A 26,481-nucleotide genomic window follows, 5' to 3' on the forward strand; every position below is an offset into this window, starting at 1 on the left:
ATTTGTGTTCAGGTTATCCCCATGACAGCCTCTTTCTTGTCATTGAGATCTCAGCTTAGAGAAGCTTTCCTTGACTGTGGAAGCTAAATCAGTACCCTCCTCCCCCTAATCACTTAATCAATGCTGTAGCCTCCTTCATAGCTTTGTAGCATTTATCATGTTGTGCAATTATTTTGGCCATTTATTTGTTTATCATTTGCTTTATTTTTAAAATCATCAGAGCAGTGGTCTTGTTTTTCTATCTTATTCACTATTATAACCATAGCATCTAGAAAGTGTCTGGGTATATAGTAGGTGCTCAATAGAAATTAGTTGAATATTTCCAGGTGCCTAACAAGGCAGAAATTATCACTACCTTCATGAAACGTATCCTGCTTTTTTTTTTTTTAATTTATTTATGATAGTCACACACAGAGAGAGAGAGAGAGAGAGAAAGGCAGAGGGAGAAGCAGGCTCCATGCACCAGGAGCCCAACGTGGGACTCGATTCCGGGTCTCCAGGATTGCATCCTGGGCCAAAGGCAGGCGCCAAACCGCTGTGCCACCCAGGGATCCCCCGTATCCTGCTTTTTATTTTTTATTTTTATTTTTTTTTAATTTTTTTTTAAATTTATTTATGATAGTCACAGAGAGAGAGAGAGAGAGAGAGGCAGAGACATAGACAGAGGGAGAAGCAGGCTCCATGCACCGGGAGCCCGACGTGGGATTCGATCCCGGGTCTCCAGGATCGCACCCTGGGCCAAAGGCAGGCGCCAAACCGCTGCGCCACCCAGGGATCCCTGTATCCTGCTTTTTAAAGTGATTTTATTTTATTTATTCATGAGAGACATAGAGAGAGAGGCAGAGACACAGGCTGAGAATATGTGAAAGTAACTTGGTATTCTCAGGTATTTGAATTAAATTCACATTCCTACTTTCACTGATTGATCTTCTTTCCTGCTGATTTTAGTGATTGTTCTGCTGATAGGCTAGACAATGTGTAAGAACAGTAAAAAGGCTGTTATATTCAGGTCCAGGGCTGTCATATTTTATTGATATTGGATATGTGGATGATACTTAATAGAAAACAAAAAGCTCTATAGGTTCTTCAGTTTTCAAAATTTGCTTTCAGTGAGTTAGAGCAAGAGATCAGAAAGATTTTTAAATAAATCTATTAAACTAATAATATGAGAGCTGAAAAGTGAGCCATTCTATAGTTATCTTCCTGATTTTGAAATGATGTTTCATTATTCACAAATAATCTTTCTGAATGTTTTGATGCACTTTGTGAAAATAGGTCTTGAAGTATTGAAGTACTTATGTAAGTACTTACTTACTTGAAGTAAGTAAGTACTTACATATTCAGTTTGGGGGTCTTTCAAAAGTGAACAACTTTTGTTTCATCATTAATGTGTGCTCATTACAACAATTTAAAATGCATTTCTAGATGTGGTTGTAATTCTTCACTGTTCAACCTGAAGTACATTTCACATGTTCAATAGTCTTGTCACAATTTAGTGGCAAAGTTAGAGCAAGCATTTTTATAACTCACTGTTTCTATAATTTTTATTTTATAATACACAGGATTTGAGGGGAAATTTGCTTAAAACCCTGACATATTATTTTATCAAAATGTATTAAGCATATCTAGAAAGATTAAAGCTTATTTCTCTTGATTCAGGGTAATTTGGTCAAGTTTTTGAGATAAAATAACTATATGGTATTGAGCGCCTGCCAAATGCATTACTTCAAGTTTTCACATGCTAACAACTTTATGTACATATTACTTATTAGCCTCATTTCTCAGAATAGAAAACAAATTCTTAAGCAGCTGAAAATACTCGTTCAAGATTATGTAACTAATATGACAGAGTCAGAATTTAATGAAAGATCTGCCTGGTACCAAAAGCTTTTGATCATCCTGCAGTATTAAATTTTCTTTCTTAGAGTTGGCATCACCTTATATGTTCTTCATGATCATTTGGAAGATTAGTGATGAAAACTAGAGGGCACAGGAGGGGAATTTAATGTTATACTATTAAGCTCAAAGAAGAATTAATTGGAAAATTTCTGATTTAGGATACTAATTACTAATTTGGGATATTTGTGCAGCCATGGAATTTCATAGCAGGGTCTTGAATACCTTCAAGATCTTCTTCTCCTCTTTCACCTTCTTCTCTTTCCCCTGCTCCTTCCTCCTCCTTTTCCTCCTCCTCCCCTTCCTCTTCCTCCTGCTCCTTCTTCTTTGAGTATAGTTGACACATGATGTTACAGTAGTTTCTGGAATTCACCATAGTGATTCAACCACTCTTTACATTATGCTCATACTCCCCACAAGTGTAGGTACCATCTGTCATCTACCACTTTTAATCCAACCTCATTTTGTAGATGCCAATGTTGAGGCTCTGATAGCCAGGCTTATAGCTAAATGATTTGCAACACTGTCTCTTTTTATTTCCATAACATCTTGTTGGGAGTTTATAATTCCTATTTTATTGTAGTTTGTACTGGAACTGAAAAAAGACTAAATAACTTACCCTTTCAATGGGTGAATTGGGAGTCCAGCCTAAATCTCTTTAACACCAAAGTGTAGTGATCCCTAGGATCATTTTAGGGGTAGTAATATGATTGGAAGGAGATCTGGGGTAGGGGGCTTGAAGGTCCATGGATTGAAAAAGATCACAAGAGCCCTACCAAACTCTTGACTTAGCACTACCAGTGATTCTTTCCCAAGCACTGACTGCTTAGAAACTACCTTATTACATACCCTGCTCACACCAAATACCCAGGATTCTATCCTGTGCCTGATTTCAAGATCTTATTCTTTTGGTTGTTGTTGACTGTGGGTGTTATAAAACATATTTCAGGCTATTTGCAGAAAAATGAGTCAATTGATTTTTTTTAGTTGACTTTTTATTTAAATTCCAAATATACATGATACAATGAAGTGTTTGTTTTTCTCTGTCTAGCTTATTTCACTGAGCAAAATGCCCTCAAATTCCATCCATGTTGTTGCAAATAGCAGGATTTCCTTCTTTCTTATAACTGAATAATATTGTATTGCACATATATACTACATCTTCTTTATCCATTCATACATCGACACACTTAGGTTGTTTCCATATTTTGGCTATTGTGAATAATGCTGCAATGAACATGGGAGTACAGAAATCTCTTTGAGATGTTGTTTTCATTTCCTTTAGAAATATACCCAGAAAAAGAAAGAAATATACTCAAAAGTGGGATTGTTGTTTTTTTATGGTAGTTCTATTTTTAATTTTTTTTGGAGGAGAATCTCTATACCATTTTCCATAGTGGCTCATAAGTTTACATTCTCACTTTGCACAAGAGTTCCTTCTTCTCCACATCCTTACCAATACTTGTTTTCTCTTCTTTTTGGTGACTGCCAGTCTAACAGATATGACATGGTTTTGATTTGTGTTGCCCTAATTAGTTGTGTTAAGCACCTTTTCATGTTTCTCCTGGTTATTTTTATGTCTTCTTTTGAAAAATGTTCAGATCTTCTGACTATTTTTTATCAGATATGTTTTTTGCTTTTGTCTTTTTTTACTATTGAGCTATGTGGATTCTTTATATATTTTTGTATATTAATCCCTTATCAGACATATGATTTGCAAACATTTTCTCCTATTTCATAGGTTGCATTTTCATTTTGTTGATGGTTTCCTTCCCTATGCAGAAGCTTTTTAGTTTGATGTAGTCCCATTTGTTTATTTTTGTTTTTGTTGGTTTTTATTTGATGTCAAATTCTAAAAATTATCACTAAGACCTATGTAAAGGAGTTTACCATTTATATTGTCTTCTAGTTTCATGGTTTTAGGTCTTAGATTTAAGCTAAAATCCATTTTGAATTGATTTTTGTATATGATAGAATTTTTCTATTCCTATACTTATTTTTTAAAAATATTTATTTATTTTAGCAGGAGGAAAGATAGAGGGAAAGGGGAAGAGAAACTTAAGCAGACTGTTGAACATGGAGCCAGACATGGGGCTTGATCCCATTACCCTGAGATCACCAACTGAGCCAAAACCAAGAGTCAGAAGCCTAACTAACTATGCCACCTAGGCACTTCCTATTCCTATCTTTAATTTCCTTTACTTTTTTTAAAAATTGTGCTTATGATCCTTTAATCCTCTTAACAACAATTTTATGCTTCTGTCATATTCTGTACCTGTGGCCTGCATGTATTCTCCATCTATCAATTAATGGGCTTTGGATGCCTCCAGGACTGACTGGAAGCATCCTTGGATGACTCCAGGGTGCCTCTGATCCTGACTTGCCCTTTCTGTTATGTCTGGTGTTTCAAACCTCTGATTTTTACTGTATTTTGTCCTCCCATGTAAAAATAGCTGTTTAGAACAAACCATTTCAGCCTACTTAAACTGTAGTGTTAGCTCATGCTGAAAAGAAGGTCTGTAGTAGAACAAATATGAAATCACGCTAGCTCGAGTTAATTAGAGTCAATAAAATAGTAAACTTATAACAAATCCCAGTATTAAGAACTTTGCATTGGCGACTCTGAAAGGTCTATAAAACCAGTTGATCAGGTCTCATTTTGTTCTGTTTTTACTAGAAATGCCTTGGTGGTTTTGAATGGCCCTAACAGAGTCCTCTACATGTGGACATTTCTCAAAGATAAATATAAAATGCATATTTGTACTCCATCTAAGAATGATGCCCTTGAAATTGATGGTTATGGACTACCGAATTGGAGAGACTGAGTTATAAGTTCCACTGGTTTTATTTGGAAATAAAGATTCTGTAGATAATAATAAGGATGATAATGGTGACAGTGAAGGGGGAAATCATAATGATGGTGGATATAATCATAGTGCCACTGTGCAGAACACTTTCCATTTCTTTTTTTTTTTTTTTAAAGATTTTTATTTATTTATTCATGAGAGGCACAGAGAGAGAGAGGCAGAGACACAGGCAGAGGGAGAAGCAGGCTCCATGCAGGGAGTCCCATGCGGCACTGGATCCCGGGACTGCAGGGTCACGCCCTGGGCTGAAGGCGGTGCTAAACCTCTGGGCCACCAGGGCTGCCCGTATTTTTCATTTCTTATGTAGTTCTTGAAACAATTCCATTCAGTAAGTTCTATTATTACTCTTATTAACAGATGAGAAAGCTAAGACAGTTTAAGATACTTGTCTACCATCAGACAGTAAATGGCATTGATGAGTTTATATTCTAAGTGTTTACAGAGCTTGCTTTTTTCTTTTTAGATCAATTTAAGGTTCACAGCGAAATTTAGAAGTACAGAGATTTCCCATATACTCTCTGCTGCCATACATGTATAGCCTCTCCTCTTATCAATATCCCCAGCCAGAGGGATACATTTGTTACAATTAATGAACTTGCATTGACATTTCATAATTACCTAAAGTCCATAGTTTACATTAAGATTCACTCTTGATGTTGTATATTTTATGGGTTTTAATAAAATGTATAATGACATGTATCCATCATTATAGTATCATATAGAGTGCTTTCACTGCCCTAAAAAATGCTCTGTGCTTGGTCTGTTCATCTCTCTTCTGCCCCCAGGAAGCAATAATTGATCTTTTTACTATTTCCATAGTTTTGCCTTTTCCAGGATGTCATATAGTTGGAATCATATAAGATTTCCTATCACTTAATAGTATGCGTTTATGTTTCCTCCATGTCTTTCATGGTTTGATTAGATAATTTCTTGTTAATACTGAATAATATTCCTTTGTCTGGGTGTACCACAGTTTATTTATTCATTTCACATACTGAAGGACATCTTGATTTCTCCTGAGTTTTGGCATTATAATAAAGCTGCTATAAATAGCTGGTGCATGTTTTTATGTAGACTTAGATTTTCAACTCTTTGAATAAATACCAATGATCATGACTATTGGATTATATGGTAAGAGTATATTTAGTTTTATAAGAAACTTCCAAACTGTCTTCCAAGCTGGCTGTATCATTTTGCATTCTCACCAGCAGTAACTGAGAATTTCTGTGGCCCTACATCCTCACCAGCATTTGGTGTTATCAGTGTTACACATTTTGGAAAGTTCCAAATCTTGGAATTTTGGAAAGTTCCAGTAGAACTTGGAAAGTTCCAATCTAATAGGTGTGTAGTATTATTTAATGGTTGTTTTAATTTGCAATTTCCTGATGACATATGATGTGGAGCTTCTTGTCATATACTTGTTTTCCATCTGTTCATCTCTTTTAGTGAAGTGTCAGGGTCTTTAGCCCATTTTTTAATTGGGTTGGTTTTTTGGTTGTTGAGTTTTAAGAGTATTTTTGTATATATCAGATACCAGTCGTTTACATATATGTTTCTAAATATTTTCTCCCTTCTATGGCTTATCTTCTTATTGTATTAACTATTGTCCTTTATAGAGAAATGGCATTTAATTTTAATGAAGTCCAGTTTATCATTTCTTTCTCTTATGGATCATAACTTGGGTGTTACATAAAAAAGTCATCTAGGTTTTCTACAATGTTATCTGCTAAAAGTTTTATTGCTTTGCATTTCACATTTAGGTCAGTAACCCATTTTCAGTTAATTTTTGTGAAGGGTGTAGGATCTTGGTTCAGATTCATTTTATTAAATATGTGATGCCCAGTTAATCCAGCATTTGTTGAAAAAACCTTCTTTTCTCCCTCATATTACTTTGCTTTTTTTTGGGGGGGGGGTCAAGATCAATTGACTATATTTATGTGGATGTGTTTCTGAGTTCTCAATTCTGGTCCATTGATCTATTTGTTTATTCTTTCATTAATACTGCACTGTGTCAGTTATTAATGCTTTACAGTAAATCTTGAAGTTGGATAATGTCAGTCCTCCAACTTTGTTATTCTCTTTCAACATTGTGTTGGCTATCCTGTGTTTTGCCTCTCCCTATAAACTTTAGAATCAGTTTGCCAATATCGACAAAATAACTTACTGAGATTTTGCTTAGGATTGCAATGAATCTATAGATTAATTTGGGAAGAAATTGCTGACCAGTATTTTCTTTTGTATCAGGATAATATAGAATTGTTCTCTTCAGTAGTTTTGAAATGAAAGTACGTAGATTAACATCCACAGTTTACTATGTGAGCTTCAGGGTATGTGTATTGAGTACAAACTTTATTCTTGGCTTCAGTTTTTTTCCATACACCTATTTTCCTTTTGCTTTGTCTTTGTTTATTCTGTCCTATTTTTGCATCTTTTAAGTTGCTTTAAAACTCTTTTAGTATAAAACACAATATAAATAAATGATAAAACATATTTGCATTAGAATTAAGTATTTATGCTTCATGTTATTGTTTATGAACTATTTAGAAATACACTTAATACTCCTAGCTTGAAAATAGTCACTTGCCCTAAGTAAACAGAAATTATGTTCATTGCATATAATTTGTTGTCTGTTTCTAACCACAAGGGATTATGAACTGGAAGGGTAAGAACAGAGCGGGCTTTCATTTTTAAAATAATTTGCAATGCTATAAACTGTGGCATACTAATTTTCCTAAACCTGTTAATAGATTATTTAAAATTAAATTGATTAAATTGATTTTCATCTTTAAATATTTTGAAGAGGTAGATTTCTGAGATTTCCTTGCAAATGTAGTAGAAAGCAATGTATAAATACTAAATGTATCATAATTTAGGAAGAAGAGCTAAAGGCTATTTTCTGTTTCAACTGGAAGTTATGAAGAGTTGAATTTTTCCCCAAGGAGCTAATTATTTGCTGAGATTACTATGGTAGCAGATTTTACAAGAAGTTCAAGATCTCTGTAAATAGTCATAAAAAAAAACTATAGATGTCATTTAAGTATAACATTGAAACCATATAAGCTAGTTCGTTTTTTAAAATACTGCATAAATGATTAACTAAGAAGAATTTTTTAAATTAAAATATTATATAGTCATGGGGCACCTAGGTGGCCCAGTTGGTTGGTAATTGGCTCTTGATTTTGGATCAGGTCATGACTTGGGGTCCTGAGATAGAGCCCCCCACTGGGCTCTGGGATCAGTGAGGGTTCTGCTTGGGGGGGTCTCTCTCCTTCTCCTGCCCCTCCCTCCTGCCCACATATTCTCACACTCTCTCTCTGTCTCTCAAAGATAAATCTTTATTGATTGATTGTATATATTTTTTATTGGAGTTCAATTTGCCAACATATAGCATAACACCTAGTGCTCATCCTGTCAAGTGCCCCCCTCAGTGCCCATCACCCAGTCACCTCAACCCCTGCCCACCTTCCCTTCCACAACCCCTTGTTCGTTTCCCAGGTTAGGAGTCTCTCGTGTTCTGATGTTCTGTCACCATCACAAATATTTCCCACTAATTTTCTCTCCTTTTCCCTTTATTCCCTTTCATTGTTTTTTATATTCCCCAAATGAGTGAGACAAAATAATGTTTGTACTTCTCCAATTGACTTGCTTCATTCAGCATAATACCCTCCAGTTCCATCCATGTGGAAGCAAATGGTGGGTATTCGTCTCTTCTGATGGCTGAGTAATATTCCATTGTATACATAGACCACAGCTTCTTTATCCATTCATCTTTTGATGGACACTGAGACTCCTTCCACAGTTTGGCTATTGTGGACATTGCTGCTATAAACACTGGGGTGCAGGTATCTCGGTCTTTCACTGCATCTGTATCTTTGGGATAAATCCCCAGCAGTGCAATTGCTGGGTCGTAGGGAAGTTCTATTTTTAACTCTTTGAGGAACTTCTACACAGTTTTCCAGAGTGGCTGTACCAGTTCACATTCCCACCAACAGTGCAAGAGGGTTCCCCTTTCTCCACATCCTCTCCAACATTTGTTGTATCCCGTCTTGTTAATTTTCATCATTCTCACTGTTGTGAGGTGGTATCTCATTGTGGTTTTGATTTGTATTTCCCTGATGGCAAGTGATGCAGAGCATTTTCTCATGGGCTTCTTGGCCATGTCTATGTCTTCCGCTGTGAAATTTCTGTTCACGTCTTTTGGCCATTTCCTGATTGGATTGTTTGTTTCTTTGCTGTTGAGTTTAATAAGTTCTTTATAGATCTTGGATACTAGCCCTTTATCTGATATGTCATTTGCCAACATCTTCTCCCATTCTGTAGGTTGTCTTTTAGTTTTGTTGACTGTATCCTTTGCTGTGCAGAAGCTTTTTATCTTGATAAAGTCCCAATAATTCATTTTTGCTTTTGTTTCCCTTGCCTCCATAGATGTATCTTGCAAGAAGTTGCTGTGGCCAAGTTCAAAAAGGGTGTTGCTCATGTTCTCTAGGATTTTGATGGATTATTCTCTCATATTTAGATCTTTCATCCATTTTGAGTTTATCTTTGTGTGTGGTATAAGAGAATGGTCTAGTTTCCTTCTTCTGCATGTTGCTGTCCAATTTTCCCAGCACCATTTATTGAAGAGACTGTCCTTTTTCCAGTGGATAGTCTTTCCAGCTTTGTTGAATATTAGTTGACCATAGAGTTGAGGGCCCATTTCTGGGTTCTCTATTCTGTTCCATTGATCTATGTGTCTGTTTTTGTGCCAGTACCACACTGTCTTAATGACCACAGCTTTGTAGTACAACCTGAAATCTGGCATTGTGATGCCCCCAGCTATGGTTTTCTTTTTCAATATTCCCCTGGCTATTCGGGGTCTTTTCTGATTCCACACAAATCTTAAGATTATTTGTTCCAACTCTCTGAAGAAAGTCCATGGTATTTTGATAGGGATTGCATTAAATGTGTAAATTGCCCTGGGTATCATTGACATTTCCACAATATTAATTCTGCCAATCCATGAGCATGGAATATTTTTCCATCTCTTTGTGTCTTCCTCAATTTCTTTCAGAAGTGTTCTATAGTTTTGAGGGTATAGATCCTTTACCTCTTTGGTTAGGTTTATTCCTAGGTATCTTATGCTTTTGGGTGCAATTGTAAATGGGATTGATCCTTAATTTCTCTTTCTTCAGTCTCATTGTTAGTGTATAGAAATGCCACTGATTTCTGGGCATTGATTTTGTATCCTGCCACGCTACCGAATTGCTGTATGAGTTCTAGCAATCTTGGGGTGGAGGCTTTTGGGTTTTCTACGTAGAGTATCATGTCATCGGCGAAGAGGGAGAGTTTGACTTCTTCTTTGCCAATTTGAATGCCTTTAATGTCTTTTTGTTGTCTGCTGAGGCTAGGACTTCCAGTACTATGTTGAATAGCAGTGGTGAGAGTGGACATCCCTGTCTTGTTCCTGATCTTAGGGGAAAGGCTCCCAGTGCTTCCCCACTGAGAATGATATTTGCTGTGGGCTTTTCGTAGATGGCTTTTAAGATGTTGAGGAATGTTCCCTCTATCCCTACACTCTGAAGAGTTTTGATCAGGAATGGATGCTGTATTTTGTCAAATGCTTTCTCTGCATCTAATGAGAGGATCATATGGTTCTTGGTTTTTCTCTTGCTGATATGATGAATCAATCACACTGATTGTTTTACGAGTGTTGAACCAGTCTTGTGTCCCAGGGATAAATCCTACTTGGTCATGGTGAATAATTTTCTTAATGTACTGTTGGATCCTATTGGCTAATATCTTGTTGAGAATTTTTGCATCCATATTCATCAGGGATATTGGTCTGTAATTCTCCTTTTTGGTGGGGTCTTTGTCTGGTTTTGGAATTAAGGTGATGCTGGCCTCATAGAATGAATTTGGAAGTACTCCATCTCTTTCTATCTTTCCAAACAGCTTTAGTAGAATAGGTATGGTTTCTTCTTTAAACGTTTGATAGAATTCCCCTGGGAAGCCATCTGGCCCTGGATTTTTGTGTTTGGGAGGTTTTTGATGACTGCCTCAATTTCCTCCCTGGTTATTGGCCTGTTCAGGTTTTCTATTTCTTCCTGTTCCAGTTTTGGTAGTTGTGGCTTTCCAAAAATGCGTCCATTTCTTCTAGATTGCCTAATTTATTGGTGTACAGCTGTTAATAATATGTTTTTAAAATCTTTTGTATTTCCTTGGTGTTGGTAGTGATCTCTCCTTTCTCATTCATGATTTTGTTAATTTGAGTCTTCTCTCTCTTCTTTTTAATAAGGCTGGCTAATGGTTTATCTATCTTATTAATTCTTTCAAAGAACCAATTCCTGGTTCTGTTGATCTGTTCCACAGTTCTCTGGTCTTGATTTCATTGAGTTCTGCTCGAATCTTTATTAACTCTCTTCTTCTGCGGGTGTAGGATCTATTTGCTGTTTTTTCTCTAGCTCCATTATGTGTAAGGTTAGCTTCTGTATTTGAGTTCTTTCCAGTTTTTGAATGGATGCTTGTATTGTGATGTATTCCCCCCTTAGGACTGCTTTTGCTGCATCCCAAAGATTTTGAACAGTTGTATCTTCATTGTCATTAGTTTCCATGAATCTTTTTAATTCTTCTCTAATTTCCTGGTTGACCCTTTCATCTTTTAGCAGGATGGTCCTTAGCCTCCATGTGTTTGAGGTTCTTCCAAACTTCTTGTGATTTAGTTCTAATTTCAAGGCATTATGGTCTGAGAATATGCAGGGGACGATCCCAATCTTTTGGTATCGGTTCAGACCCGATTTGTGACCCAGTATGTGGTCTATTCTGGAGAAAGTTCCATGTGCACTTGAGAAGAATGTATATTCAGTTGAGTTTAGATGTAAAGTTCTGTAGATATCTGTGAAATCCATCTGGTCCAGTGTATCATTTAAAGCTCTCGTTTCTTTGGAGATGTTGTGCTTAGAAGACCTATCGAGTATTGAAAGAGCTAGACTGAAGTCACCAAGTATAATGTATTATTATCTAAGTATTTCTTCACTTTGGTTAATAATTGATTTATATATTTGGCAGCTCCCACATTCGGGGCTTATATATTGAGGATTGTTAAGTCCTCTTGTTGAATAGATCCTTTAAGTATGATATAGTGTCCCTCTTCATCTCTCACTACAGTCTTTGGGGTAAATTTTAGTTTATCTGATATAAGGATGGCTACCCCTGCTTTCTTTTGAGGACCATTTGAATGGTACATGGTTCTCCAACATTTTATTTTCAGGCTGTAGGTGTCCTTCTGTCTAAAATGAGTCTCTTGTAGACAGCAAATAGATGGGTCCTGCTTTTTTATCCAGTCTGAAACCCTGTGCCTTTTGATGGGGTCATTAAGCCCATTCAAGTTCAGAGTTACTATTGAAAGGTATTAGTTTAGTGTCATCATGATATCTATTCAGTCCTTGTTTTTGTGGATTGTTCCACTGAACTTCTTCTTAAAGGGGAATTTTAAGAGTCCCCCTTAAAATTTCTTGCAGAGCTGGTTTGGAGGTCACATATTCTTTTAGTTGCTGCCTGTCTTGGAAGCTCTTTATCTCTCCTTCCATTTTGAATGAGAGCCTTGCTGGATAAAGTATTCTTGGTTGCATGTTCTTCTCATTTAGGGCCCTGAATATATCCTGCCAGCCCTTTCTGGCCTGCCAGGTCTCTGTGGAGAGGTCTGCTGTTACCCCCAATATTCCTCCCCATAAAAGTCAGGGATTTCTTGTCTCTTGCTGCTTTAAGGATCTTCTCTTTATCTTTGGAATTTGCAAGCTTCACTATTAAATGTGGAGGTGTTGAACAGTTTTTATTGATTTTAGGGGGGGGGGATCTATTTCCTGGATCTTAATGCCTGTTTCCCTTCCCAGATTAGGAAAGTTTTCAGCTAGGATTTGTTCAAATACATATTCTGGCCCTCTGGCCCTTTCGGCGCCCTCAGGAACCCCAATTAAACGTACGTTTTTCTTCCTCAGGCTGTTGTTTATTTCCCTTAATCTATTCTCATGGTCTTTTAATTGTCTCTTTTTTCCTCAGTTTCCCTCTTTGCCATCAACTTGTCTTCTATGTCACTCACTCATTCTTCCACCTCGTTAACCCTCGTCGTTAGGACTTCTAGTTTGGATTGCATCTCATTCAATTGATTTTTAATTTCTGCCTGATTAGCTCTAAATTCTGCAGTCATGAAGTCTCTTGAGTCCTTTATGCTTTTTTCTAGAGCCACCAGTAGCTGTATAATAGTGCTTCTGAATTGGCTTTCTGACACTGAATTGTAATCCAGATTTTGTAACTCTGTGGGAGAGAGGACTGTTTCTGATTCTTTCTTTTGAGGTGAGGTTTTCCTTCTAGTGATTTTGCTCAGTGCAGAGTGGCCAAAAACAAGTTGTACTGGGAAAAGGAGAAAAAGAGAGGAGAGAAAGAAGGAAATAAAAGAGAAAAAGAAAAAAGAAAAAAGAGAAGAAAAAGAGAAAGAGAAAGAAAGAAAGGGAAAAAAAGGGGTGGGGGAAGCAAACAAATAAAAAAACAAAACAAAACAAAACAAAAAAACCACGGGGGAGTATCCTCTGATTCTGTATACTTTAAGTCCCTTGCCTTCCCCTGGAACTTGTCCGTCCAGCTGGTCTTCTGGGGGAGGGGCCTGTTGTGCTGATTTTCAGGTGTTAGCACTTGGGGGAGCTGCTCTGCCCCCTGCCTGGTGCAGGGCTCAGTGGGGGTTGTTTACCCCGTGACGCCGCAGGAGGAACAACCGCAGTGGAGGCTCCGGGGCGGCGCCGCTGATCTGCTCAGCTGGGGCAGGAGCGTCCTCGCTGTCCTGGGCCCTCCCGGCCTCTGCCTGCCCGGGGGGGAGGCCGGATCCTGGGCTGTGTCCCGGCGCCCTGTGCTCCGGGGCCTGCGCTGTTGGATTTGCGCTCCCGCCCCGCAGCCCCCTCCGCGGAGCCTCTTCCTCTGCCCGAGCCCCGCCGAGCTGCTCCGGGTCCCGCCGTGCGCGCTGCAGCCCTTAGGGAGCTCCGCGCACTCTCCCGGGGCGCAGGTGTCTGTTACTGTCCCGGGGAGCCCGAGGGCATCTCCGCCCTCCTGGGTCCTGCTCCAAGTCCCCGCGAGCCCCTTTCCCCCGGGAAGGTCGGTGCAGCTCCTGCTCCTCCGGGACGGGGCTCTCCTGTGCTGGGGACACTCGCCCCGGCCTCAGCCCGGCTCCTCCTGGGCCCCTCCCCCTTGGAGGCCTTTTGTCTCTTTATTTCTTTTTCCCCGTGTTCCTACCTTGATAGAAGCGCGAACTCTTCTCACTGTAGCGTTTCAGCTGGTCTCTCTTTAAATCTCAGGCCGAATTCGTAGATTTTCAGGATAATATGAAGGTTATCTAGGTAATTTGGTGTGGACAGGTGTTTTGGGGACCCTACTCTTCCGCCATCTTGCCCCTCCTCCTCATTTGTGATTTTATTAATTAGAGTATTTTCTCTTTTGTTTTTGTTTTTTAAGATTTATTTATTCATGAGAGGCACAGAGAGAGAGAGAGAGAGAGGCAGAGACACAGGCAGAGGGAGAAGCAGGCTCCATGCAGGGAGCTCCATCCCAGGCACTCCAGGATCACGCCCTGGGCCGAAGGCAGGCACCAAACCACTGAGCCACCCAGGGATCTCATCTCTTTTGGTTTTAATAAGGCTGGTTAATGGTTTATCTATCTTATTAATTCTTTCAAAGAACCAATTCCTGGTTTTGTTGATCTGTTCTACAGTTCTTCTGGTCTCTATTTCATTGAGTTCTGCTCAAATCTTTATTGACTCTCTTCTTCTGCTTGGTGTAGGTTTTATTTGCTGTTCTTTCTCCAGTTCCTTTAGGTACAAAGTTAACTTCTGTATTTGAGTTTTTTTCCAATTTTTTGAATGATGCTTGCATTGCGATGTATTTCCCTCTCAGGACTGCTTTTGCTGTATCCCAAAGATTTTGAATGGTTGTATCTTCATTCTCGTTAGTTTCCATGAATCTTTTTAATTCTTCTCTAATTTCCTGGTTGACCCTTTCATGTTTTAGCAGGATGCTCTTTAACCTCCCTCCATGTGTTTGAATTTCTTCCAAATTTCTTCTTGTGATTGAGTTCAAGTTTCAAAGCATTATGGTCTGAAAATGTGCAGGGGACAATCCCAATCTTTTGGTATTGGTTAAGACCTGATTTGTGACTCAGTATGTGGTCTATTCTGGAGAAAGTTCCATGTGCACTTGAGAAGAATGTGTATTCAGTTGCATTTGGGCGTAAAGTTCTGTAGATATCTGTGAAATCCATCTGGTCCAGTGTATCATTTAAAGCTCTTGTTTCGGGAATCCCTGGGTGGCTCAGCAGTTTAGCACCTGCCTTTGGCCCAGGGCATGATCCTGGAGTCCCCTGATCGAGTCCCACGTTGGGCTCCCTGCGTGGAGCCTGCTTCTCTCTCTCTCTCTCTCTGTCTTTCATGAATAAATAAAATAAAAAGAAGGACTTCCTTCACTTAAAAAAAAAAAATAAAGCTCTTGTTTCTTTGGAGATGTGCTTAGAATATCTGTCATTTGCAGAAAGTCCTGTGTTAAAGTCTCCCAGTATTAGTGTATTATTATCTAAGTATGTCTTTACTTTGGTTATTGATTGATTGATATACTTGGCAGCTCCCACATTAGGGACATAAATATTCATGATTTTTAGGTCTTCTTGTTGGATAGATCCTTTAAGTGTGATATAGTGTCCCTCTTCATCTTGTACTATACAGTCTTTGGGATAAACTTTATCTGTTATGAGGATTGCCACCCCTGCTTTCTTTTGAGGATCACTTGAATGGTAAATGGTTCTCCACCCTTTCATTTTCAGTCAGTAGGTGTCCTTAGGTCTAAAATGAGTCTCTTGTAAACAGCAAATAGATGGGTCTTGCTTTTTTATCCAGTCTGAATCCCTACGTCTTTTGATGGAATCATTAAGCCCATTCACGTTCAGAGTTAGTATTGAAAGATATGAATTTAGTGTCATCATAATACCCATTCAGTCTCTGTTTTTGTGGATTATTTCTTTGGCATCCTCTTTCTTTTACAGAGTCCCCCCCTAATATTTCTTGCAGAGCTGGTTGGTGGTCACATATTCTTTCAGTTTCTGCCTATCTTGGAAACTCTTTATCCCTCCTTCTATTCTGAATGAGAACCTTGCTGGATAAAGTATTCTTGGCTGCATATCCTTCTCATTTAGAACCCTGAATATATCCTGCCAGCCCTGTCTGGCCTGCCAGGTCTCTGTGGAGAGGTCTGCTGTTAATCTAATATTTCTCCCCATATAAGTTAGGGATCTCTTGTCTCTTGCTGCTTTAAGGATTTTCTCTTTATCTTTGGAATTTGTAAGTTTCACTATTAGATGTGGAGGTGTTGAATGGTTTTTATTGATTTTTGGGGGGGTGTCTCTCCATCTCCTGGATTTGAATGCCTGTTTCCCTCCCCAAATTAGGGAAGTTCTCAGCTATGATTTGTTCAAATATGCTTGCTGGTCCTCTGTCCCTCTCGGTGCCCTCTCAACCCTAATTAAACGTAGATTTTTCCTTCTGAGGCTGTCATTTATTTCCCTTAACCTTTCCTGATAGCCTTTTATTGTTTTTCTCTTTTTTCCTCAGCTTCCTTCCTTGTCATCAACTTGTCTTCTATGTCATTCACTTTTCTTCTACCTCATTAACCCTCGTTGTTAGGACCTCCAGTTTGGATTGCATCTCATTTAATTGATTTTCAATTTCGGCCTGATTAGATCTAAATTCTGCAGTCATGAAGTCTCTTGAATTCTTTATGCTTTTTTCCAGAGCCACCAGTAGCTTTATAATTATGTTTCTGAGTTGGCTTTCTGACATAGAACTGTAATCCAAATTCTGTAACTCTGTGGCAGAGGGTACTGTTTCTGATTCTTTCTTTTGTGGTGAGTTCTTCTTTCTAGTCATTTTGCTCAGTGCAGAGTGGCTAAAAACGAGTTGTACTTGTTAGAAGCGCAAAGTCTTCTCTCTATAGCGTTCCAGCTGTTCTCTTTTTAAATCTCAGGTCAAATTCATAGGTTTTCAGGATGATTGAAAGTTATCTATGCAAATAAATCTTTAAAGAAAAAAAAATTACAGTCTTATGAAGTAATATTTGAAATTTATCTGATTCTCTAGTTCCTTGGCTGAAAAACCAGCAATATTTTATAATTTTCCAATTGGCATATCAAGTTCATAGTTCAGAAGATGGTACTTTATTTGTAAGGTATGAAAGTTGGAGTAATGATCATCCATAGGGCAAAGTATATATCTTAAAATATTGTCTTTGGGAGTTTTCATGAGTACTTATGTTTTTCTTTGAGTATATATCCTGGTAATGGAATTTTCTATTTCTTGCCTCTGTGACCAGCATCTATTCTCTTTTTGAGCCAGAGAACCAGGTGTTTTTTCTTTTTTTCAGGAAGAAACTACTCCTTCCTCCAATCAGTCTGTATCATTAGAGTGAGCCTGAGTCTACCTTCTGACTCCAAAGAGCATAAAAACTCAGATTGGACCAAGGAGAAAAATGATATGCTATGGCAAGGATGGGTGTAGGATCCAAACCAGGTCATGATGAGGTCCTGCCACATTTTGCTGCAACTTCTGGAAAGCGGTGCTTTCTCTCCACTAGGGTTGCTATGCTAAAACAATGTAAGTAGGAAGCTTCTGTTGTGCATATTTGCCACAATATGAATAGAGCTTCTCTGAGAATACTGAAAAATGGAAATGGAAAAAGGAGTGTCTGATTAACTTTTGTATTCTCTGGATCTAGCTGTACCTATAGCTAGATATACCTCTGAATTGCCTAGCTACTTGAGCCACTCTTTTACCTTATTTTGCTTTAACTAGTTTGAATTATGATGTGTCATTTACCAGAAAGTCTGGAAGTTTTAGTTTGGCCCACTGTACTGTGGCTTATAATGATTTAATAATAAGATACAGTTTTACTCAGGTGAAGCCTATCTATTTTTTTGGAAGGAATTATTGAAACAATTATCCTGACAATTCAAAAAAAATCTCTAATTACTTACCTATTTTCCACTGAATTATTTGCATTTTTAAGGTTTTAAATAGCAGAACAATTTAACCTTGATTAACATTAATCTTCAATGGACAAAAGGAAAAGAACAGCAAGATAAAGCATAAAGAGCACAAGGTTAAGAGTGAGAAAATGAATTCTGCTCAGCAGGTTTAAAAGAGAATATTCAAAAAGAATTGGGAAGAGTTCTAATAGGCAACTGGCATAAGACACAGAAGTCTGGACCAGCAGACATTCCAAGCCCACTTTGGTGTGCTTCTCATTCCTCTCCATTCTCCTCAATATGCTTTTACATCTTGGTGATACCTCAATTATTTTTTAAATCATTAGCATGATTTCCTACATATCTTTTTGTTTCAGAACACTTTTATAGTCTCCTTTTGTGATATAGATTTAATAATTTAGAGCTGGTATTCTTTTACCCCACTCTTTGCTATGCAGAATTTATATAATTTGGGGGTTACCTATTTTTAGGTCTTCTAATATTGTGGATACCATGGAAGGAATCTCAATATCTTTGACCTAGAGAAGTGAGAACTACTTGTATTCATCTGGGAACATTTTCCAGTCCTAACCAAGTAGTGCTGTAACAATGTCAATCTTCTATGAGACAAGATCCTTAGATCTCTAAAAAGAGATATCAAAACTTAGCTCTTTTGCCTGTCTTAGCAATGGATCCTACTGTGCTTTTTATGAGTTGTGGTTTACATATACCTTTATATGTATTAACATAGACACACAAATATATATCTGTATGTGTATATATATATACATACATATATACACACACATATAGATGTATATATATTGGTATATACACATAAATTGGTATATATATGGTATATTTAAATGTATAGCTATATACATAAATATAATATTTTATATATAAAGGTATATGTATGCATATGTGTGTATATGTATGAACACACATGCACATCCTTTTACAGCTTTTTATATGTATATACCTTTTTATATGCTACTCTTTTGGATAGGGTTTGTCATGTGACCTTGCCTGCCTATATGCAATACAACAAAGAAAGTATCTTCAGTATTAGATGTGTCTCTCTTTTGTCTATTTGTCTATTGCCTATTGACTACTTGGAGGTCAAAACTACTGAACAATGCCTATTATTAATAACAGATTCTATTCCTGTCCTCCCCCCCCCACCTTGGGAGAGGCACTTTACTTACCTTAGTATTTACCATAAAGATATTTTCAACTCTAAATATTTAATTCTCTCAGAATTTTTTAGGTCATTCTAACATTAACACCAGAAATATTTTGGGCTGAAAAGTGTGGGTATTCATATAACTGCAGTTTCTTCAGCATATCGCTTTTGCTTAATTATCTAATGTTGCTCTCCATACCCTTGGGGAGCCAAGCATACTGCATTAACATGAACATTCTAGCTAGAGAGAAAACTGAGTAATTAATCTATCATTCTCTGTGTTTATAAGTAACATTCCAGTGGATCAGAGCCCCTTCTGAGACATTTTGTTTACTTCTGATACAAGTTGTCCTTCATATAACTGCCGCCTTGAATTCTCTTACCTTCCTAATCTCCCAATTTAAACAGTAACCGGTTCCTTTAATGTTGCCACTTGTTACAGAGATAGACCAGTTCCTAACAATAACATGTACAGACTGGTGACATGTTTGAAAATAACAGTATTTCTTAGAGGAGTGCTGTCTTCTGATTGCATCATTGATTTTTTTCCTCCTGCCATTCTGTCTCTTAGCAAGTATACTATGAATTTCTTATCAATATTATAAGGGATGTATGAGAAACCTAGCATTCCTCTGGGAATTATTTATGTTGTCTCTCTCTGAAAACATAATGGAAAAAGAGGTTCTATAATTTCATACAGTCTTTCAGACAGAGTTAAAATACAAAAGAGTTGTAGCACAGTTATATGTCTTAGCTGTGAAACAACCACTTAATAATCTTAACATTAATTAATAATCTTAAATATTAAAATAAAGAAGAGACACTTTGAAAATTAGTATCACTAAATTGGCATCATAAATTAGTAATTATGATTCCAAGGTTATGAATGATACATATTTAAGGATAATTAATGAACAAAATCTTTTTTGTGTATTCTATATAAGAGTTAATATTAGCTAAGATAATCCAATCACTGGAGTAGGAACCTTACCTTTGTCAACATTTGCTTTATACTTAGAATGCTAAGGCTAAATGGAACCAATTTCTGGTTTTATATTATACAATTTCTGTGTTTTATAGATGATGAAACTAAGGGGTAAATGACTTGGCTTGAAATAGTGGGCAGCCCCAGTGGCCCGGCGGCTTAGCAACGCCTTCAGCCCAGGGTGTGATCCTGGAGACCCTGGATCGAGTCTCACGTCGGGCTCCCTGCATGGAACCTACTTCTCCCTCTGCCTGCTGTGTCTCTGCCTCTCTCTCTCTGTGTCTCTCATGAATAAATAAATAAAATCTTAAAAAAAAAAGAAAAAAGAAAAACAATACAAAAATATCTTAAAAAAATAAAAAAATAAAGTGAAATAGTGATGGAGGTAAAATAAGCTCACAGATCTTATAATAATCACTTATTTGTTAAAAGTAACTCACAAATGAGGAACAATTCTTCCCATCCTTGAATCATTTTAAAATATGTATCTTTGGTTGTCTCCTTTATTTAATGTTTTAGTGACAAATTCAAAACAATAATATTTAATTCAAAGTTAAAAAAGATTAGTTTGTAACTAAGCTAGCATAGATGCCAGTCTAGGTCGGGTATTCCTTTTTTTTTTTTTTTTTTTTAAATAAGCTTAAAGCTCACATGTTCAAAAAGGAAAGTCAAAGAGTCTTGGCACTTTATATTTCTTTTCCCTGTGTCTAAGAAGGTTGATCGTATTTCTTCAGGTATATAGGAGCTGACATATTTTAATGATTTTGTTCAACATGAAATAACAAGGTGAATGTCATATAGTTAGAATTATAACCTTTTCATCTGACTTCTTTCATTTAGTAATCTGCATTTTCATTTCCTACATGTCTTTTCATGACTTGATAGCTCAATTCTTTTTATCACTAAATAGCATTCTATTGTTTGGATGCACCATAGTTAATTTATCCATTCATCTACTGAAGGATATCTTGATTGCTTCCAAGTGTTGGTGATTGTAAAAAAAAAACAAAAAAAAAAAAACAGCTGATATAAACATCCATGTGCAGGTTTTGTATGGATGTAAGTTTTCAACTAATTTGAGTAAATACCAAGGTGCATGGTTGATGGATCATATGATAAAGATTTGTAAAAAACTGCCAAACCATCTTCCAAAATGTTTGTACCATTTTGCATTCCACTCAGAACAATGAATGAGAGTTCCTGATATTTAGCATCCTCATCAGCATTTGGTATTCTTGGTGTTTGGATTTCGTTTTTTTTTTTCTCCATTCCATTTGTAATGGCATCACGGTATGTTAGTTTGCAATTCCCCAGTGAAATATGATGTTAAGCATCTTTTAATATGCTTATGTCATTTTTATATCTTCTTTGATGAGATGTCTACACAGGTCTTTGGCCTATTTTTAAATGGATTGTTTTCTTATTGTTGAATTTTAAGATTCTTTATATATTTGGCATAATAGTCCAAATAGGTTTTTTATCATTAATATTTTCTCCCATTCTGTACCTTGTCCTCTTATTCTTTTTACAGTCTTTCTTATAGTACAAATTTTTAATTTTAATGAAATCTAGCTTATCCACTATTTCTTCCATGGATCAAGCTTTTAATGTTGAGTCTAAAATGTCACCACCATACCCAAGGTCATCTAGAATTTTCTCCTATGTATCTTCTCGGAGATTTATAGTTTTGTAGTCTATATTTAGGTCTATGATGCCTTTTGAATTAATATTTGTGATAACTGTTAAGATCTGTGTCTAGATTTTTTTTTTTTTTTTGAGTGTGAGGCTTGAACTCAGGACCGTGAGATCCAGATCCTAGCTGAGATCAAGAGTCAGATGCTTAACAGACTAAACCACTCAGGGACCCCAAGATTTTCTTTTTTTTTTTTGCATGTGGTGTTCAGTTGTTCCTGTACCATTTGTTGAAAAAATCTGTCTTTTCTCCATTGTATTATTTTGTTGAAGATCAGTTGACTATACTTATGTTTCTTTATTTGTGGGTTCTCTCTTCTGTTCCAGTGATATATTTATCTATTCTTTCATCTATACCACAACTATGTTGATTATTGTAGCTTTATAGAAGGTCTTGAGATTGGGTAATTTCAGTCCTCTGACTTTCTTATTCTTTAGTGTTGTATTGACTCTTGAATCTGCCTCTCCATATAAATTTTAGAATCGGTTTGTCAATATCTACAAACTAACTAGTTGAGATTTTAGTTGGGATTGCTGTGAATCTATATGGATTAATTTGGGAAGAACTGGCATCGTAACAATATTAAGTCTTCCTATCTATAAACATGTACTATCTCTCCATTTATTTAATTCTTTAATCTTTTTCATCAGAGTTGCATAGCATACCTCATATAAATCTTGTATATATTTTGTTAGATTTACACCTAAGTAAATCATTTCATTTGTGGGGATGCTAATGTAAATGGTATTGTTTTTCATTTTCAAAGTCCACTTGTTCATTGCTGTTGTATAGGAAATGATTGACTTTTGTATGTTAATGTTAAATCCTGCAACCTTGCTAAAATAGCTGTTTAGTTGCAGGAAATGTTTTGGTGATTTTAGTTTACTAATTAGCCCATCAAAAGCATTCTTCATTGGTTACAGTGTTTCTGATCTTTAGCATTTTTAAATTTTTTCTTTGAATTTCCATCTCTCTGCTTACCTTATCCATCTATTCTTGAATGTTGACTACTTTTCCATTACAGATTTTAACATAGTAATCATAGGTGTTTTAAATTTGCAATCTAATAATTCCAACACCTCTATCATGTGAAGTCTGGTTCTGATGCCTGCTCCGTCTCTTCATTCTGTGCTTTTTGCCTTTAGCATGCCTTCTGACATTTTGTGAAAAGCCAGACATGGTGTACAGGATAAAAGGAACTTAGGTAAATAGACCTTTAGTGATTGATGTGGTGTAGGGTATGGCAAAGGGAAAGTGTTCTTTAGTTTTATGATTAAGTCTTAGTCTTTTAGCCAGCCTGTGTCCCTGGGCTGTGAACTTCGCAAGTTCCCAGTTTCCTCCAGTTAGGTTGGGACAGGATGTCTAGAGGAGTTTAGAGTCAGATATTTACCTTCCTTCACATCAGTGATGTTGTATAGTTTTTGTTTTGGCATAATTGTTCATTTTTTAATGACTTAATTCTAAATATTTGATTTTGGGGGGCTGCTATTTTAAGTGGTCTTGTTTTAATAATTTATTTTTCTAATACTTTTCTATGGATAAAAGTGAAGTAGATTTTTTTTACTCTAATCTTGTTTCCAGTGAACTTTCTAAATTCATAAAGTAATATTAAAATTTCACAAACTTGCTTGGGTTTTCTGTGTACATGTGTGGATCATGTCATCCACACATAACAATTTTTATTTCTTCTTTTTTAGTTTTGATACCTTTCCTTTTGCCTTATTACAGTGGCTAGGACACCAGATACAATGATAAGTAACAGTGATGATAGCAGAAATCCTATCTTATTGTTGATTTCAGAGAGAAGCTTTCAGTATTTCACTATTAAGCATAATGTTTGTTGTAGTTTCCTCCTCCCCCCTCCCACACTTTTTTTTTGGTAGTTAACATTTGTCAAATTAAGGATATTACTTTTATTCCTTTTATTCCTATTATATTGAGTTATTGTCTTAAGTAGGTATTGAATTTTATAAAAGATTTATCTGCATCTATTGAGATGATCATATGATTTTATTCTCTTTTGTTAATATGGTGAATTTTATGGATTACTATCTTGAAAGTTAAACCATTCTTGCATTTCTGTGAGAAATTCAACTTGCTCAAGATGCAATAGGCTTTTTATGAGTGGCTGGATTCAATTTGTTATTATTATATGACTTTGGGGGATAATATTAGGTTGGCCTACTAAGTTGAGTTGCTATTTGTTTCTCACCTTTTCTAATATCTGCAATAGTTTGTGTAAGATCAGTATTATTTCTTCACTAAATGTTTATAAAAATTCTACAGGGCCACGGACATAGATAAATGGAACAGAATAGAGAACCCAGAAATGGGTCCCCAACTCTATAGTCAATTAATATTTGACAAAGCAGGAAAGAATATCCACTGGAAAAAGGACAGTCTCTTCAATAAATGGTGTTGGGAAAATTGGACAGCCATGTGCAGAAGAATGAAACTAGACCATTCTCTTACACCACACACAAAAATAAATTCAAAATGGTTGAAAGATCTAAATGTGAGACAAGAATCCATCAAAATCCTAGAGGAGAACACAGGCAACAACCCTTTGAACATGGCCACAGTAACTTCTTGCAAGATATCTCTATGAAGGCAAGGGAAACAAAAGCAAAAATGAATTATTGGGAATTACTCAGCATAAAAAGCTTCTGCACAGCAAAAGAAGCAGGCAACAAAACTAAAAAACAACCTACAGAATGGGAGAAGATATTTGCAAATGACATATCAGATAAAGGGCTATTATCTAAGATCTATAAAGAATGTATTAAGCTCAACACCCAAGAAACAAAAATCCAGTCATGGAATGGGCAGAAGACATGAACAGAAATTTCACCAAAGAAGACATACACATGCTAACAAGCACATGAGAAAATGCTCTGCATCACTTTCTATCAGGGAAATACGAATCAAAACCACAATGAGATACCACCTCACACCAGTGAGAATAGCGAAAATTAACAAGACAGGAAACAACAAATGTTGGAGAGGATGTGGAGAAAGGGAACTCTCTTGCACTGTTGGTGGGAATGTGAACTGGTACAGCCCCTCTGGAAAACAGTATGGAGGCTGATTTCTCAAAGAGTTAAAAATAGAGCTACCCTACGACCCAGCAATTGCACTGCTGGGGATTTACCCCAAAGATACAGATGTAGTGAAACATGAGGACACCTGCAGTCCATTGTTCATAGCAGCAATGTCCACAATAGCCAAACTGTGGAAGGAGCCTCGTTATCCTTTGACAGATGAATGGATAAAGAAGATGTGGTGTATATATACAACGGAATATTATTTAGCCATCAGAAGAGATGAACACCCACAATTTGCTTTGAGGTGGATGGAACTGGAAGATATTATGCGGAGTGAAAGAAGTCAATCATAGGACAATCATCATATGGTTTTACTCAAAGGGGGAATATAAGAAATAGTGGAAGGGATTATAAGGGAAAGGAGGGGAACTGGGTGGGAAAAATTAGGGAGACAAACGATGAGAGACTCCTAACTCTGGAAAATGAACCAAAGGTTCCGGAAGGGGAGGTGGGCTGGGGGTTGGGGTACCTGGGTGACGGGCACTTGATGGGATGAGCACTGGGTGTTTTACTATATGTTGGCAAATCGAACTTAAAAACAAATGAAAAGGGATCTCTGATTGGCTCAGCAGTTTAGCGCCTGCCTTCGGCCCAGGGCGTGATCCTGGAGACCTGGGATCGAGTCCCACATCAGGCTCCCTGCATGGAGCCTGCTTCTCCCTCTGCCTATGTCTCTGCTCTTTCTCTGTGTGTCTCTCATGAATAAATAAAATAAAATAAAATAAAATAACTTAAAAAAAAACAAATGAAAAAAATTCTACAGGGCCTAGAGATCTCCTTGTAAAAAGATTATAAGCTATGGATTCAATTTTTAAAAAAATAGAAAGGGAAATATTTACATTTTTCATTTCTTCTTGAGTGGGCTTTTTTCCCTGTGTTACTTTTTAAAAATAGAAATATTTTGGGGGCACCTGGGTGGCACAGTCAGATAAACATCAGATTCTTAGTTTCGACTCAGGTCATGATCTCTGGGTCATGGGATCGAGCCCAGCTCTGTGCTTTGGGTGAAGCACTCCCTCTTTCCCTCTGCCCTTCCCCCTTCATTGTTTCTCTCTTTCTAAATTAAATAAATAAATCTTAAAAAAAGAAATATTAATGACATATATTAGCCTATTCACTTAATGTGTGCATCATAGTGATTCAATATTTTTATCCATGACAAAATGGTCTCCACAGTAAGTCTCATTACCATACAAAATTATTATAATATTATTGACTATAATTCCAATGTTGTAAATTACATCCCCATGGGTATTTATTTTAAAACTGGAAGTTTGTACAGGCATACTTAGGAAATATTGCTGGTTTGGTTGCAGAACAACACACTAGCAAGTATCACAATAAAGTGAGTTAAATGCATTTTTTTTGCTTTCCAGTTCATATAAAAGCTATGCTTATGCTATACTGTACTTTATTAAGTGTACAATAGCATTATGTCTTAAAAACAATGTATAATACCTTAGTTAACAAATACATTATTGCTAAAAAAAAAAAATGTTAATTATCATTTAAGCTTTTAGAGAGCTGTAATCTCGGATCAAAGATCTCCACGACAGGGCACCTGGGCGGCTCAGTCAGTGAAATGTCTGACTTCAGCTCAGGTCATGATTAGAGGGTCTTGGGATTGAGCCCCATATCAGTCTCTGTGCTCAGTGGTGAGTCTGCTTGTCCTTTTGCCTCTCTCCCCTACTTTTGCTCACGTGTACTCTCTCTCAAATAAATAAAT

The 26,481-nt window shown here is 36.8% G+C and overlaps 1 long non-coding RNA gene across 27 annotated transcripts in view; it reads left to right on the forward strand.

The window, feature by feature from the left end:
- The window catches only part of LOC140609928 (uncharacterized), a 618,500-nt gene that overhangs the window by 288,001 nt on the left and 304,018 nt on the right, over nt 1-26,481 (forward strand). The window lies entirely within an intron of this gene.

This window comes from Canis lupus, chromosome 19 (genome assembly GCF_048164855.1).
Source record: "Canis lupus baileyi chromosome 19, mCanLup2.hap1, whole genome shotgun sequence".
Lineage (NCBI taxonomy): Eukaryota > Metazoa > Chordata > Mammalia > Carnivora > Canidae > Canis > Canis lupus.